The sequence below is a fragment of the Sarcophilus harrisii genome, chromosome 3 (assembly GCF_902635505.1).
Source record: "Sarcophilus harrisii chromosome 3, mSarHar1.11, whole genome shotgun sequence".
Classification (NCBI taxonomy): domain Eukaryota; kingdom Metazoa; phylum Chordata; class Mammalia; order Dasyuromorphia; family Dasyuridae; genus Sarcophilus; species Sarcophilus harrisii.
In genome coordinates, this window is record NC_045428.1 from 93,959,963 (window position 1) to 93,978,893 (window position 18,931).

At 32.4% G+C, this 18,931-nt stretch overlaps 1 long non-coding RNA gene across 1 annotated transcript; it reads right to left on the reverse strand.

The window, feature by feature from the left end:
* Window positions 1-17,359: 17,359 nt before the first annotated feature.
* LOC116423008 lies at window positions 17,360-18,312 on the reverse strand. Its single transcript, XR_004233497.1, has 2 exons — window positions 18,196-18,312; window positions 17,360-17,478 (listed from the first exon to the last, which is right to left on the reverse strand). It is a non-coding gene; the product is annotated as an uncharacterized LOC116423008 (long non-coding RNA).
* Between the last annotated feature and the right edge of the window lie 619 nt (window positions 18,313-18,931).

An 18,931-nucleotide genomic window follows, 5' to 3' on the forward strand; every position in this document is an offset into this window, starting at 1 on the left:
TAGGAGCCATATTTCTATAACCATTTTTTAAACAAAGGATGCTATAAATGGATTGCTTAGGCGGAAAAATTAGTGAGAGATTTTCTTTCATATAGAAAATTTTTGCTGTCACTTCAGTCAGGGACTCACCTTCTGGTTCACACATGAGACTTTTTTTCTTAACTGTTGCTGCTTCCTCTAATTGTCTTTTCATGCTGCTTCTTGAGGTAACCAAGCCATTGATTTTTTTCCCCCCATGATTGTTGTTCCATGTTTTTGCCAGAAAGAAGTGAATCAGGGTCATACACAATCGTGGTTGTTGCTACTTTTTGACTTTTCATTAGGCAAGAAATAGTATTACTTTAAGTTCTCTCACTAATTTGTATGTTTAAGGAAAACAAAGCATATTTCCTTGCACTATACTTAGGTCAAAATATCAACAGAAAGAAAAAAGATGAAATGCCTCAAAATCTTGTGTTTTTATTTTTACAGACTCCTCTGGTATGTTAAATTTTGCTTCATTTACAATAGCATTAGCTATTTAAAGACCAGTCAGGAAGGAACAAAATGATAGAGAATATGTTGAGAGTGACTTTTGCACTTGTAATTGTCTAGTTTTGTTCTATAAACATTGAATCCATTCTGTAGTTCTGATCCTACAGAAGGAGGTACAGATTCTTTTGGTCAATTATTGGACAATTGCTTTGTATGAAACATTCAAATTTTGTCAAGAGCTAAGCTTCCTTTTCATGATATGCTTTCATAATTCTTACAGAAATGAATCTTGCTATTGAAACACCAAAAAAAATCACATTTCTGGAAAGCAGACCTTAAGGTAGGTAGTATCTTCAATAGCTAATGCAAAAATATAATGAATAAATATTACAGCTCTGGCTTCATGGGTATCTGCCACTAAATTTGGAATTAGAAAAATCTGAAAACAACTATCCTGAGGCTAACTAGCTTTGTGTAGCTACCAGGCAGGAAGGAAGGGAGTGAGGAAGGAAAGTAGGGATTAAAGAAGGAAGGAAAGAAGGAAGAAAGGAAGAAAGGAAGAAAGGAAGGAAAGAAGGAAGGGCGTAAAGGAGGGAGTGAAGAAAGGAGGAAGGAAGAGAGGGATAGAGGGAAAAGGAAGGAGAGAAAGAAGAGAAGATAGGGAAGGACAGAAGGTGTCCCTGAACAATGTTATTGCTGCCATTTGTCCTTTTTTGTGTGTGTTTTTTCCTTTCTTTTTCTTTTTTTTTTTTTTTTTTTTCTGAGACAATTGCGGTTAAGTGACTTGCCTAGGGTCACATAGGTAGGAAATGTTAAATGTCTGAGGCCATATTTGAACTCAGGTCTTCCTGACATCAGGGCTGGTGCTCTATCCAGTGCACCACCTAGCTACTCCTTGTCCTTTGTTTTTAAAGAGAACCAATGATATAATAGCATGATGTCTTGACCTATAGCTGAACTGGATGTGAGACAGAGTTGGACACAATTATCAGCTTTACTCTCTAGTCTAGTTATTGAATTTGTTGTTGCCAAGATAAATGTCAAAATACCTGACCATGGCCTGAGATATAGCGGATGACCTTGGTGTCTTTGATATCTGAGTAGGCTCTTAAATTGTCCATAGAAATTACTTCACCTGCCTTCATGGCCATTGGAACAAACTGTTCCCATCTGCACCACCTAGCTTCTTCTACTGGGGGGATGCAGTGATAGTATTAATAATGAGAATTATTAATATGAATTAGGATAATAATATTTAAGGAAAATAATATAATTTTATTCACATTATAATTAAAAACATTCAAACCAGGCTATTGCCTCAATAGATTAAAAATACTTTTGACAAAATACAGCATTCATTTATGCTAAAACCTTACAAAAATATGCACAGAAGGGTATTATTTTAATGCTAAAAAATATAAAATCAAACCTTAATTATGTGCAATGAGAAAACACTAGAAAATTTCCAAGTAGAAATAGTAATAAAAGCAAATTCACTTTCTTACATCTATCAGTGTAATTATTACATATATAGATATACAGTTTAGATTGTTCGATTCAACCTTTTACATGTACAGTAGATTTCATTGTTGAGGTGTATCTGCTACACCTAAAAAAGGTTAATTTCAGAATTGCTTATTTGTTTTATAGTAATAAATGTGTGTGTGGTTCAACAGATGCATGAATTTTAAGCATATGATTAAGGTAAAATTAGTGTCTTTGCTTGTTATATACTGAATTGCTTCATATACAAATTAGTTTTCTATTGTATTATTATGCCTTAACTAATTTTCTAGTCCATAATATAGATTTATTTTATATTTAATTTGTTTTTATAACTTAAATTCCTACTTAAGTAATTTAAACTTGTGCCTTTATTTTTATAAAGAGTATGGTTTTTACAGATGAGATAATTATAATTTTCAAATTTAAAATAAAATAAAATATATTTATTTAAAATAATGTGTCTAGAACTCCATTCCCTCACATATATAAAATACATTATAAATTGGAAAAAAAGAATTTAAATCACTAGGAAAATTTAAAACATAAATATCAATAAACCTTACTTTAAGAATCAGCACCTGTAGAATAGTAGCTATATTTACTCATTGTTTTATACAAATAATAATTTTTATGATTATTTTAAATAAATAAGATTCTAAGACATTGAATAAAAGGCAAAATATTTAGTGACTGATCACCTCTTGTAGATTTGTATGGAAATGTCTAAATAGTACCAAATATCCATATATTTGAAAAGATGTGGTTGGTTAACTATATCTTTCACTTTCCAGATGAATATTTAACATTGAGTGGACACAGTGAAATGAAACCATAAAAATATGATTATGTATTCCAGCATGCCTTTATATGTCAATGCACATTATTATAAGTAATTGAACACATTACAGAAAATATCAAAATAAATTGTTTTAAATTTCTGTACATTGGGGATCAAGCTTTATGTTACAGTTTTATGTAGATTTTTCTGGGTTTATATTTCCCACTAGATTGAAATAGTCTTTGTCTTCTATTTTTTTGTATCCACTAAAGCAGAGGTATCAAACAGAGGGCCCATCACACAGCCAAAATGTAAATGGGAAATACTTAAAATAAATAAATACAACAAAACAGTGATCACTATAAAATTGTAACTGACTGTTCTTGATCCTGTTTGGGGCTGTCTTGGCAAAGATGCTGCAGTGATTTGCTATTTCCTTCTCCTGTTCATTTTACATGTGGCAAAAGTGAGGCAAACAGGATTAAATTACTTGCCCAGAATCACACAGCTACTAAGTCACTGAAGACAGATTTGAACTCAGATGAGTTTTCTTGACTCCAAACCCATCATTTTATCCACTGTGCCATCTTGAGGCTCTCCAAAATATAATATAGATAACATTGATATGTTTTTCCAATTCAATATGCAGCCTACAAGAATTCTTATCTATAGTTTGTGGCTCCATTTCTATTTGAATATGATATAAATTCCCTAGCTTAGTGCTTTGTGGGAAGTAAGTTTTTGAACTGTTTGTAGGATATTTGTTCATTGGCCAGTTCCCTGATTTAAAAAAAAAAAAGGTTGACAATTAGATTTTTTTTTTATTATGGTATATTATTTTATATACATAAGCATAGCAGTCCTTTGGATGTTCCCAGTCTAACCAAAAAACAAAATTGAAGAATTGAGACAATTATGTAGATAATTTAAATAAACCAGGTAAGTCACTCAAAAGGGAAATATTAAATAACTGAGGTAAAATCTTCTTGTTTGTTTTCCTTAAATCTCAATTTACATGTGTGACAATGAAGAAGTCATTTAAACTTTTGAAGTTTTCCTTTCTGCAGAATGAATGTATTATTCTCTCCCCTCTATTTTTTTCAATTTTCAAATGTCTTACATTTTAGCTTTTTATAGATAATAATTGTTTATTTCTTTCATTGAGCTACCTTGCTTCCTTGTACTGCTTTAAACCTTGGAACTTTTGCTTTGACTTGTTGACTGAGGATAGCAGTCCATTCCAATATATTATTTTCTACATTGACCTTCTCTTTCAGGTTTTCACAGGTCTTCAGTAAGTCTTATCTGTTTCAGAGGATCATAAACATTCTTGTGAACCATGGCTATGGTTACTACTACATAATTCAAAAAATGGAGTTTACTGTTAACCAACTGGGAATCATTCAATTTTTGGTTATTATGTGATCTATTTAATGGAAATAAAGTGAACAGCTTGACAATTCTCTAACCAGTTTGAACATTTTAAACTTTTTCTGATAATTATATTAAAAATGGTGCTTTGTCCTTTGCTATAGTCTATTATTAGAACTTTATAATTCCAAATCCAGATACAAACAGTGGGAAAATGTTCACCATTTCATTTCATTTTGTCCCTTGTAGAACTGACTGTTATCTGCTCCTTTTAGGGTCATTAGTCTACAATTAGCAAACTATTTTCATTTTGAAAGTCTTTGTCTCAAGTTTCTGAAGTCATTATTTATATACACAGAGATCTGATTTCTCTCAAGCCACTGAATCTTTGGTCACACTTTCTAGAACAGGTTGTACTTTCTCTCATAAGTCTCTAATCCTGTAGAGGAAGTCGGAACACTCTTTGCTTTTCACTTCCTCTTCTGTTATTTTCTTTTTCTGGGAACATATCACAACCTCTTCTCTTAGGTTCATTTTATATAAATCTGTCACCTAATTCAAATTCCCCATGACTGACCTCTAGGTCATTTTTCTTCCTTCCTCACAGAGTTTAGTTCCTAGCTTACAGAATTCCTTTTTATAACAATTCCTTCCCTTTTTTAGAGGATCTGGACATGTATTTTAATCTTTCCTATAACCTCTCAGAACTTCTGGTTTCTTTCAAGATATAGGGCACGTACTATTTTCTACATGAAACATTCCTCATCAGTACTCTCCATGTCCTCTGCCCTCTTTCCCCAAATTACCTTGTATATACCTATTTGTATCTCAGTTCTTTTATTGCCCTCAGCTTTTCATTGTCCTCAAGGACCTCTTCTTTCATGTTAACTAAGCACAAAGATAGTCACACTCTTTATCTCACTGTAATTCAAAAGTGTTCTTCCTTAGTCTCACTACTCAGCTACAGTCATTAATCTTCACTAGATATTCCCAACTTTGTTATCCCCTAACATACCCACCTCAAACTCCACAGGTGCAAAACGTAGCTCATTGTCTTCAGCCCCCTGAATCCAATCTGTTTCTTCATATTACCTTTGTCTCTTCCCTCATCTCACATTGATTCAGTTTAGATATAATTTCTACTGCTAGAATCTTTCTCATTCAGCCTATGCTCTAATCATCACCCCCTTTAGAAGGCAATTGCTTGCTAATTGTCCTTATTCCTTCAAGTTTCTCTCTCACAGAGCAGTCAGTGTGATTTTTCTGAAGTTTAGGTCTGGCCATGCTTTTACACTATTCTGTCAACTTCAGTGGCTTCCTACAGCCTCATATAAAATGTAAATAGCTTGACATTAAAGCCCTTCACAATATTCCCCAAACTTACTTGTCCAGCCCTATTGACTATTACTTCCCTTATACACACTTTCATTAGACAAACTTTCTTGATTTTTTATGCATGCTCAGACTCTATCCCACTACCTCTCAGAACTTCTGCTTTCTTTCAAGATATTGGCCAAGTACTCTCTTTTACATGAAAACATTCCTCACCATTATTCTCCATGTCCTCTGCCTGCCTTCCCAAAATTGCTTTCCAATACCTACTTGCATATATGTCTGATAGAAAGTGATCCTTAAGAACATGGATCATTTATATTTTGTCTTTGTGTCTGTAAAGTAAGGAAGGCATATGATAACCAGCATAAATGTTTGCTCGATGTTTAATACTTATTGATTCATCAACTGATATTTCAAGCTTCTTTTTGTATCTTCAGCATTTAGCAAAATGCCTGGCAAATAGTAGGCACCTAATAGGTGAGTCCATGGGTGAAGGTACAAAGTATTTTAAAAGACATCTTACTCTTGAAGAGGCAGAAAAATATGGTTATATGTCTTCCTGACAATTTTGTACAATTCCATTAACACAATGTGATATTATTAAAGTGTTTTTTTATAAAGTAGATGTTGATGTAAAATACTAATCATGATTCCTTTTTTCGAGAGGATCAATTTATAGAGGCTATATGATAGAAAGATAGTTAAATATTGAGTGAGATTGTGATTTGAGTCCTGCTTCCAACAAACACTATGATAAAGTAAAGGCTGAGTTACTTAAGTACTCTGAGTCTATTTTCTCCCATGAAAAATGGAAATAATATTATCCTCTACTTATCTCAAAATAAATCTCAGATTTATTTTGGAGAAAGTGCTTTATAAAATTCAAGAGTATATATAAATCAAGTCATGGTGGTACCAGCTTCCACAGAGGCTGAGGCTGGTGAAAGTGCTGAATTTGGGAGCTCTTTGATTTTTATTAGATATCCTCACTATTTACAGAATTAATATGGTAAGCCCTCAAAGGCAGGAGTTCACTAGGAGACATAGGAAAAGGCAAGTACATCAAAGCTCTTGGGACAGTGAAAAGTAGGGTGGAATTGTGAGATATATTAATGCTAGTAATAATAGCTAACATATATGTATACACACATATATACATATATGCACACACAGTATGTATGTGTGTGTGTGTGTGTGTGTGTATCACTTTTTGTGTCAGACACTGTGCTAAGTGCTTTATAAGTATTCTCTCCTTTGATTCTCACATCTACCCTAGGACATAAGTACTATTTATTATATTCATTTTACAGATGAAGAAACTGAGGAAATGGAGGTTTAGTGACTTACCTGAGGTCTCATACCTAGAAGTTTTTGAGGCTGAATTTGAATTTAAATCTTCCTAACTTCAGTTCTGACCTTCAATCCACCATGTGTGATGACCACATATTTTAAAATCAGCCAGAGTCAGGAATTCAGGTTAAGGGAAAATCTTCCATCTTTATTCTCAGTAGAGGTGAAGAATGATCAGAAGTGAAGGAGGATGGAGATAAAGTGGGGATCATGATTGCAATGTGTGCAGCTGCAACAGGAAGCCAGCCAGCAGTCTCTCCCCGCCTCTCTTCCTCCCCTCTGCTTCCACCCACCAAAATCGTCATTTCCTATACAACACATCAGGACTTACACAAAGAGTGGGTGAGGGCCATTCTTTCTCCAAGCATATATATATTAATAGAGTATGGTCCAATTACTATTTAGCCTCACATGCTTGGGACCTCAGTGCATCAACTCGAGCTTCAGCCCATTACAACCATGCAATCTAGCTGCCCTAATACTCCATATTATTTCTACCCTTGGAGAAACAATCTTTAAAAAATAATTGATTGTAAAAATACTACATGAAATAATATGTTTATAAATAAATTAATATTACATATATTATTTTAAATAAATCATCCTATAAATGAGTATTTATTTAGCATTTATCAGACATTATGCTAGGCAGTGGAAATACACTAGGAAAAATGAAACTGGTCCTCCTCTCAAGAGAAGATGATTATTTTATCAGGAGAAAAAACTGATAAGCACATGTATAAAGAAAGACTTTGTCTCTCTGTGTATGTGTATGTAGATATGTATATATATATATATATATATATATATATATGTATGTGCACATATGTATTTTATTAATATGCATATATATGCAATTTATTAACAAACACATGCATGTATATGTTTATGCATATATATATATATATATATATATAAATACACAATATTTAGTTGAATAATGGAGTTGTAATCAGCAATAATTAAGGATTCACAAAAGGCCTCAGGTAAGAGAAGATACAACTGAAGTTTCATTTCAGAAAAGGATTCTGAGAGGCAGAGGAAAGGAAGTTCATTCCAGCAATAAGGGATAACCTTTTAAATTTATAGAGATAGAAATTTAAATGCTATGTAAGAATAAGTATGCTAAATTATTTGGAATTTACAATATGCGACAGTGAAAAGGAGTAAAATATGCAACAAAACTAGATAGGCTGGGATCAGCATGAAGGATTTAAACTGACAATGCAGCTTATATTTTGTCCTAGAGAGAATAAGCACCCAATAGTATGTTTTGGACAAGGGAGAAACATGATAAGAACAGTGATGTAGTACTGTCTCCATGGCAGCTATATGAAAGATTGATTAAAGAGAGAAATGTTGAGGGAGGGAGACCAATTATGAGGAGACAAAGATGTCTCTTCTTAGATAAGATAATAATGAAGTGGAATAAGTAAATTTGCCTCATACTTGAAATGCATTTTCAAGTACCAAGACTTTTCAATTTAGAGATACATGTATGCATATGTTTGTATGTATATATGCATATATATATATGTATAAATAGTGTCATGGACTTAAAGATGGAAAAGACCTAAGAAGCCATCTAGTCTAACTCCTTTAGTTGCCACAATTCAAATGCAGATTTTGTAAATTTCAGAAATTTAGAATATCATGAAGTGTTAGCTCTTGTTTATTTTCCTTTTCTCTCTTCAAAATCAAACTGTCAGATGTTATTTCTCCTTCTATTAAATTTTTCTTTGACAACTCAACTTCCTTTAATATTCTGCATCTAGTCTGTGTTCTGGGAACCAACTAACTAAGCATACTAAGAAATGTATATTACATAATAGTCAATAAAGAATGATATTCTTAGAAAGTAAAACATGTTTCTAGAGTAGTGGTTTTGTGGTGGTTATCATTCATGACTCAAAAACTTCTTTCACGTAATTCTCTTTTGGGATTCTATTATAAATGGTTAAAAGATTCTAGCTGTTTGATTGACCAATGTGTAGGGATGTATGGATGTTAGAAGATGTCTTTCAATTTTTATTAAGTGATACTACAGCAAACAAATATTAGTAATAAATCAATACACAGTTATAGAAATCAAAAACCAAATCAATTATTTTTATCCTGAAGCTTTATGGTAACATCTTTTATTTTGAAATTATATTTTATGATATAATTTTTCCTTAAAAAATATTAAGGCCTTCAAATACATCATGTCAGATCAATTTTTTATTGACCAGTATTTATTACAGAAATTTGATAATAAAATTTCTTCCTTTTAGACTCAGACATATCATTGTGCTTTGTTTTGTATGATTGTTCATCTATATTGAAAGGAATATAGGGTGGGGATATACATTCATATACATGTGTGTTTGTATATGTGTATACATATATATTTTCATCTATGTATATACACATATATAAACATTAAAAATATCTTCATTAAAAACACCTATATAACTTTTTTTAAGAGCAACATTTAAAAATATGGGAACTATAAGATAACCTGTAATATATAAAATTGAAGCTTATGTTTAGATATACTTTAAGAATGGAAAATGTTCAATTGCTTGCTCCTGCTTCAAGAATAATCATCCTCAGTCTGAATAAAGTTGTGCTTGTCAACCCACAAAGAAATTTTTTTCTGAGATTTGTCCAATAATAGAACCCCGTGAAGTTAGTCATTGGAAACCTTAAAGCACAGGTCCTCAAACTATGGCCATGGGCCAGATGAAGCAGCTGAGGACGTTTATCTACCTCACTCAGGGCTATGAAGTTTTTTTTATTTAAAGGCCCACTAAACAAAGTTTTTTTTTTTTTTTTTTTTTTTTTACTATAGTCTGATCCTCCAAAAGTCTGAGGGACAGTGAACTGGCCCCCTATTTAAAAAGTTTGAGGACCCCTGCCTTAAAGGTTGATGCTAGAGTGACATATTCTGCACTTAGTTGTGTGTTTAAGAAGGGTCAATTTAAAATAGTTCTGCTATGGGTATCAGAGGGACTGACTCTAGTGATCTTGGGGATTAATTCAGAGGGAGTAAACTTGTTTACCATTCTATTATCTGTAGCCATGAATGAGTTTTTTGTCACTTAAGGGAAATAAGCCTATCTGGGGGCATTCCCAAAAGGGATTATATTATTTTGTCTTAAAATTGTCCCCTTTACTTTTGTTCTTAGAGTAGGTAAATATAGGAAAAACAACTAAAACCTTTGGGCTAAAATACTATTGTACCACCAGAATATATATTCTTTTTTTCTTAGCAGCATACTTATACTATAAGATATTACAGTTGTTTCATCTAATGTCTACTATAATTTCTAATTTCAAGAAGACAATTTTGTAACCCTGAGTCTTGAAGTAAAATATTGAAGTCCCTTTAATTGATTGACTTCCTACAAGTTTCTTCAAGGATTTCCATAGCAAGCCAACTGTACAAGAATTTGCACAATCAGTAATAGGCTGGTACTAAGATAATAAACATTGCATGGCCTAATAGAAAATATCAGATTTAATTTTTCAAGTTAGGCATGATCATTATAAGATTCCAGGAAGCCCAGGCATTGAGATCAGCTTCTTATTCATAAAAAAAAAAAAACTTCATATTAAAGTGCTATATTCTAGTTATTAAAAAAGATAAAGATGTTTTTAAGTTAACTCATAGCTTAAGGCAGGCAGAAGGATTACTTTACTGCCTATCCCCTTACAAAAGAATTAAACATATTCTAAATCCACATTGCTATAGATTCAGAGTTGAGCTAATAGTTGAATATTCTTTAATTAAAGGTTGTTGTTTTGTTCTTTAATTTTATGTTTACATATATTCTGATGTAGATCAGAAATACGTTTTTAATCTTTGTGTGTTTCTCAGACACATAATATCTAAATTAAGAAGGTTGTCCACTGAATTGTGTTTGTGAAGAGAATATAGTGTGAATAGGTATAACTGTCAGCATGACTAGTGACTAGTAGGTTGAATTATTGTATATGGAGCTAGGAAAACCTATGTTCAAATTCAATTTTTGATATTAACTATCCAATCAAGGAAAAGGCATTTAAATTCTCTGGCATTCAGTTTCCTCAGATGTAAATTGGGAATAATAATCCCTAGAAAGTATACCTTTCAAGTTTATTGTGAGACTAAAATGAAATAATATACCTAAAACATTTTTACAATTTTTAAATGCTTCAAAAACTATCAATCATCTTCATTGGCATAGTGTTCAGAGAATAACCTGATTGTATCAGCTGTTCTTGTCAATGTCCCCACCCTATATTATAACTGTTTCTGACAGCTATGGTCAGGGAATTTTCATTATCTTCTCTGATTGGCCAGAAGTATCCCCATTTCTTCAAACTGCAGTCTATGATCTCCTCGGGCTAAGCATTTGTATCACTGCTTCTGAGCAGTATGAAGTCTGTAACTACTTGTCACAACATATGGCCTTTTGACAGTTGACAGCTGTCAGTCAGGCCAGATACTCAGGCATGGTACGGTGGCATATGAGACATGAACAAAGATCAAGCCAAGTCTAAGCTAAAAGATCAGTACAGCTATTTGGATTAGTCACTAATGAATCATTTTTTCCAGAAACCTCCTTTACTATGACAAACTTGTTTCAAAGGCATTATTTTGCTTAAAATTCATACTGAGCAAATCTGGTGCTACAATCCCCTAACTCTTTGTGCTGGTCTATTCCTTCCTTTAATAATTGTTTGTTCCTTTGAATACAAGGGACATACTAGGCTGAAAGGAAAAATATCTATGATCTCTAAAACACTCCAATCAACCATATATAATATGAAAGTGTTGAAAGCACTGGGAATAAAGTAATCACAACATCTTGAGGAATACTTTGTTTATGTTGGATATAAAATATTAGTTATAAAAGTCAATTTTTGAAATTATTAGAACAAAAGCTGACATAATGGCTCATAGTTGGCAGTATCTAAATCTAGCCTTTGGTCAAAAGCCAAATATGATTATTTTGTCATTAACTCAGAGAATTTCCCCTTAAAGCTTAAAGCCACTATTTTGGATGCTTTAACATCAATTGTTCCAAGACTTGTAGTCAAATTGATAGAAAATAACAGGGAAAGTACAATAAGTTTTCTGGATTATAAAACGGGTACATTGTTGTAGCTTCAATTAAGACAGAATGTTATTCCTTAAAATTTGCTTTTCTCCCCTCCCCAAAGAAGCTTTTTTTTATTTTATAATTTTATTTAATAGATTAAATATGGTCAAAAGTTCTTCACACTGAGTTATACTTCTTCCCTTTAAATGTCATTTTTGCACTTATGTCCACTTACCATGATGGGTTCTTAATTAATAATGAATTGATTTGGGAACAAATAGAACTTCTGTGTTTGATGGTTTTCACCAGCTCTCAGCTCTATCTGAATCCCTTCATTACAGAACAGTTCCCATGGTAACTATTACATCATTTAACATAAATTCTACCTGAGAAAAACAGAACAACTTAATAAAGAAACACACATTCACCATTGTATAATTTGAATTGATTTAGTTATTGTATAATTTGAAGAACAATTGCTCAATAGACAATAAAAGAAAAGATTCATTCTGGGAAGCCATTTACTTGTGGTTAACAGTATACTTTTCAGCAATTCTGATTTCCAAACCTCTCAATCTATCAACATTCTTGAACTTGCCTAATGATTGCTAAGAAAGAGAAAACTTCCAGTCAATTCTTTTGCCTCTATTATTTAACCACTTCCCCCCTCACCACCACATTTTTTCTTACTTGTCCTATTAAGGTCATTTTAGTCTGTACAGTCAATTTATAACATAGAAATACAAATTATGCTGTTTTGCTATAGTAAGAAATTTTAGTCATAACATTTAATTGGGGTAGGAGAAAACTTCCTTATGTCATGTTGTACAAAAAAAAAAAAATAGATCTTTTTGGCCTTCTGCATCAATAAGTTTGTGCTCCTGTTATTTAGCTTAGATCCTTATTAAGAAGCTTCATGCCTATCTCCAATGATATCATAATCTTTTTCTTATCTACCTCAACTATAACTAGCAGAGTGATAGAGTTCAATAAAGTCTTGTTGACTTATTGGTAAATTTGAAGCATATTTTTCACCCCAGAGAAAAAGGTTGTCAATTTCATAATATTCAAAGAATCTATCCTCACTATCATTGTGGATATTTCTTTTGATCTGTTAAAAATAATCAAGTGCCCTTCAATTCTTCTTAGTAAAGAGAGAAATATTGTATTCACGCTAAAGAGGAAAAAAAAAATATTGCACTCCATCCCTTGATCAGACATCTAGGAAAGTGTTGCTAGTTGTAAATGTTAAATTTTAGAAACAATATTAATAAGCTAAAGAGTATCTAAACAAAGACAACTAAGATATTGAAGAATCTCAAGATTATGAGGTGCTGAAGATATTCAAAGTATTCAATAGTTTATCCTATGGAAGAGAGGATTCAGCTGGGGCAGGATAGTTGTCTTCCAAAATCTGAAAGTTGCATGGGTAAGAGGGAAGAAACTTGCTTTGTTTAGTACCATAAAGTAAAACCAGAAAGAGGTAAATTTAGTCTTGACATAGGGGGAAAAAATAAACAACTTTCGAACAAGTAGTGCTATCTAAAAGAGTTATGTCTGAGCATTTGTGTGTGTGTGTGAGAGGGAGAGAAAGAGAGAGAGAGAGAGAGAGAGACAGAGAGAGAGAGAGAGAGAGAGAGAGAGAGAGAGAGAGAGAGAGAGAGAGAGAGAGAGAGAGAGATTTTTATATACTTACTATGTTTTTCTCACTATGCTTTGTTTTTAGGAGCTAGGAAAACAGTTCTTGAGCTCAAGGAGCTTACATTCCAATTGTGGAAGACTATATATAAAGCATTTCCTGAAAATGGGAGAAAGAATTTGTTTTGGACTTGCTGAAAAAATAGAAATCCTGGGTGTGAAGGTTTTCCTCCAACACCTGGAAATGACTTGGAGACCTGGACACTACATAAGAGGCAAATACCAGGGCTGGGAGACTCAGGGGTGTTGGTGAGAGAGAAATGGCATTGAGGATGATGGGTAAAGAGGCAATGCTATGGGCTAGGGAAGGAGAGGGAGATAAACTCCAGCAAGATTAAAAAAAAAAAAAAAAGCTGAGCTATTCAGAGTCAGAAGAATTATTGTTTATAACTGGTTAGACTTAATGCTTTTAGATCATCCTGAATTTATATTTTTCTATGAAAAATTCATCTAATTTTCCAAATCACCTACTCAGAATGACATAGACACATGAGCTTGGATAAAGTATTAGACTCTATGTGTCATCATCCTATTTGTCCTTTTGAGAAATTAATTCATTTTCATTTGCTAACTTATAAACAGGATGAACATTGATTCTTTTTTTCCCCAATTTTTGGGCAGCTGGATAGCACAGTGAGAACATACTGTGCTTGAAATCAGGAAGGCCCATCTCCATGAGTTCAAATCTGGCCTACTTAAAGTGACCCTGGGCTCGATGATCTCATCTTTTAAATCAGTTGGAAAAGGAAATAGTAAATCACTCCAGTATTGTAGCCTAGAAAAACCCAAAATGGGGTTATAAAGAATTGGACATTCCTGAAAACTTCCAACAACAAATTAAAATTTTAATGATATAATTTTAAAAATATATCTTCACTAAAAAAAATCTGGGGGTAATAGGAGGTAATTATAATCAGGTTTTACCTCAAAAATATATTAATTAAAATTAACTAAGATTATATTTTGACAATTTCATGTAGTAGGACTATAGTACAGATTAATAAACAGACCTTTTTACACCATACTTGCAGTGATATTAATTCCAGTTCACTCAAATCAAGGATAAAAGAATGAAGTGATAAAACCATTATTAATAATTATTATAACAAATAATCATCGTGTTATTATTATTACTCATACTAATTATTGGAAGTGAAAACTATTTATTCTGCCTTTTGATAACCACTTCCCTTCTAAAATGTCTAATATTTAATGTACTTTTGTTTTCACTAGTCCCTTTCAAGGGGTTAATTGTTAAGTGTGAGGAAGTCTATATGCTAAAATCATATAGGATATGAGAGTCACCAGTTAGTTTGATTGAATCTGAGAGAAGGATTTCATTTGTAAAATCAAAAATTGATCATATGCACCTCTACGTACATATACATATGCATAAATCATATATAGATGCACATGTAATATTTATGCATGTACATGCACAAATACATAATTTGGTTATGTATGTGTGTGTGTATGTGTGTATACACATAAACACACTCATTTATTTTAGCACTTCTAAATAGGAAAGAACTTAAAAACAAATTGGGTCTAAGCAAACTTTATTGGGATTTCTGTGCCAGCAATTATTCCTTTGAATAATTTAGATAATTTGGGAAGAATTATATGAACCCACTCAGAATGAAGAATGATTTACACATGACTATAATAACTAAATAGGAAAATAACAGAGAAAGACTAAGAACTCTGATTAATACATCAACCAATTTTGGCATTATTCTTCCCTTCTCTCTTTGAAAGAGAAGACTAAAATGTAAGATAGACAATATACCAATTAGATTTGTTGAATTTTTCTGTTTAAGGAAGAATAATTCTTGAAAAAGTCATATAGGTGATCTTCAGTCTGTTCAAAAAGACATGTACTTTTCTATCTAATAATGACCTCCAGGATGTAACCATCTATATTTTCTTTTACTGAGCATGAGGGTGACACACTGGATAGGATCATAAAGGATTTATCAAACCATTGTAGCCACATATTTTGAAACTTCTTGTTCAGTAAGTTTGATTGATATAGACAAAGATAATTTAATATAATTATAATTTAATGTAATTCATTTGATTGCCAGCATTGACTTTTAAGATCCCCAAAGAATTTTATTTTTGTGTATTAGATGCATTTTCATTTTAAAGTATAATGGGTGTACATATGTCGTGTGTGTGTGTGTGTGTGTGTGTGTGAGAGCGAGAGAGAGAGAGAGAGAGAGACAGAGACAGAGACAGAGACAGAGACAGAGAGACAGAGAGACAGAGAGACAGGGAGACAGAGAGAGAGAAAGAGAGACAGAGAAGGAGACAGAGAGGGAGACAAAGAGAGATTTACTGGAGTAGAGAAGAATAGCCTATTAAAACACATTAGCACTCTTAAGATCTAAGGATTTAAAAAAAAATAGTTCCATAGCAAAATGTTTGGACAAATACAGTTACCCCACCAACAAAAATGCAGTCTTCTCTTATAGCTCAATTTCTGCATTTAATAAAATGAGTTGTGCTTATTTGATTGCTCTTATGACATTTAATATAAAATTAGGAAGGTACTCTTTGGAAATAAATTAACACTATTGCATTCTATATTATTCAACATGAAATATATAGATTTTTTTTTGATAGTACATTAGAAAAGATATTTACCTAATGAAATATGTCAGAAAGAGGATAGATTTACCAGTTATCAGACTTGAAACCATGCCATAACAGAGTCATTGGATAGAATCAAGAATGGTATGCCTGGAGAAGAGAAGACTAGAATAGACTGCTTCAAAAATTTGAGGTTTGTTTTATAGAAAGAAATGAGACTTATTTATCATGTTTCAAGAAAGGATTAGTGGGAAGCAGATTATGGGTGTGTATGTGGGGGAGAATATAATTTATTGAGGGAGGGAATAGGCTATAAAAAGAAATGTAAGAAAGAACTTGCTAATTAAAACTCTATGAAGATGGAATGGGCTGCCTCATGAGCTAATTTTCCATTATTGGTGGTATTTAAATATTCAGACCACTTGTCAAGATTGCTATTAAAGGAATCTACATAAGTGGGTTGGGCTAGATGACCTCTAAAATTCCTTCCAACTCTAAGATTATGTAATTGTTATGATATCTCAGACAGCAGCTTTTTGTAGATTTATCACAGCCTACTCTCCCACCAAATTACATGCTGGAAATAAATGCATTAAGAACAATTTAGACGTTAAACACAAGTCAAGTTTGACTAGCACATAGCTAAGTCAAATACATAAAATGTGATGTTGTGAGAAAGGGATGGAAAGGTAAAGACTGAACAGGCAATCAACATAGTACATAAATGACCCAATTACATGTAGAGAAATCTCTAACAATGGAGATAGGAGCTTGCTAGCTTTCATGTAGAATTCAGCTTACAAGTATACTAAAATGACTAGTTAGACTCAGGAAGATTTAGAGCATATACCTATTTTATTTAAATTTTGTCAGTGAAATAATTATTTTTCATTAATGATGTCAGTGGGATTTCAGTACTACTGAGGGGAAAACAAACAGCTTCTCTCCAGAAAATATACAACTCTATCTTTGAACATGAAATTTGTGGAAGGAAGGGGTCAATATACTTTTATTTATTGGTGCTGTGTATTATGGTAATAGATAACAAACAAGAGCCTAAAAAGCAGTTGACCCTTTATTCTGGTACTCCTCCAAAAAGGAGTTAGTATTCACAGAAGGAAAGAAAATCTTTCCTGAAAAGTGGGAGGGTGGAAGTAGTAAGAAGAGAAACAAAGTAACTTACTCCTTTTAAATATGGAAAAGTCAGAACCAGTGTTTTGTTTCATGGGAAGAAATCCAGGTTCAGAGGAACTTCAACTTGATATTCTTTACTTAATGGAATGATATGCCATGATTGTATCACTGGTAGAAAGCATAAAGATGGGAGGAAAAAAAAACACAGAAAACATAATACAACCAAACATATTAAATAGGATCTAAATTGAATAAAATGATGTCCCATTAATCCCTGAGTAAAAATTAAAAAGTTTTAATTCAAAGCACCATATAAGCCATGCAAAGCATATACACAAAAAGATATGTATAGTAATTTACCTGAAGGAAAAGATAGATCCATATGTTAGCAATAATCCCTCCTTTAGGAATAATAACAAAGGAGAATGCCACTGAAATAAAATCTGGTTTTCCCTTAGACCAGAGAATTCCTGGTCCTCAGGTAAATCCTAGTATTTGTAGCAAGGGTAATTACTTTTTTAGCAGACAGATTACATATGTAATACAGACTCATCCATACTGACTTTAAGCAAATTGGAGACATGAAAAAAGATTATAACATTTATATGAAATCTCTCTCTCCTGGGACATGAGAGTATAATATTTGATTCTGAAATAGAGTGGCAAGCAATCATTGGCAGATTATGCTTTTCTTCTGAAAGTGTTCTTCCTTGATAGTAGGAATAAAAGGAGTTTCAGAGATATACTAGACAACAAGGACCTAATATTCTTTGTCTAGTACCATTCCTTAATTTTCTTTCATCTGAGAATTAAGGTTAAGAAGTTTCCTTCATTCTGCTTAGTTTATCTAAGAATCTGATTTAGAGATTAAGAATACAAACTCACCTGAGAGATTACTTGAAGAAGAAATTCCCAATAGTTCTTCCAGCAGAGCTCCTGGGGATAGGAGGTCACGAAAGATTCCTGGATTCCTACTAATTCAATGTTGGCAGAGTTGTCAGTTGGTTTAACTGTCTTTGAATAGAGTTTAGAATTATGCAAGAGAAGATAATACTAAATTATTTCTACCTTTTTTGACCCAGAGGACACAAAAACATTCAGAGTAGTATAAATTGTGATAAAAAATTGGAAACTAAATAAGTCCAATGATGAGGCAATGACTGAAAAAATATAAATGCAAGGGGAAATTATGGCAGTGTAAGAAAAGAAAATAAGATGATTTAAATATGGAAAGATCCACATGGAGTGATACAGAGTGAAGAAATTAAAGGCAAAATAATGTATGTATGTGTGCAGTGATTAGAACAATGCAAATAAGCCTATGCTAAGAGACAATAATGCTCAGCCAATTATAATGTATAATGACAGTACTAAATTATAAAAAAAAAAATAAAAGTACACATACCTTTCTACTAACAATAAACTATAAAAACCAAAAGTGACACGTACAAACAACTACAGACAACTATACTCATTATCATTTAGATTTGTTTGACTGTTAGGGAGAAATATATAATAAAGTTTATGTGAATTTTAGTTGAGAAGTTTCTGTTCTGACAAAAATATTTATCAATATACAAATCCTAAAACAAAAATAATTGTAATGACTGTAAAAACAATT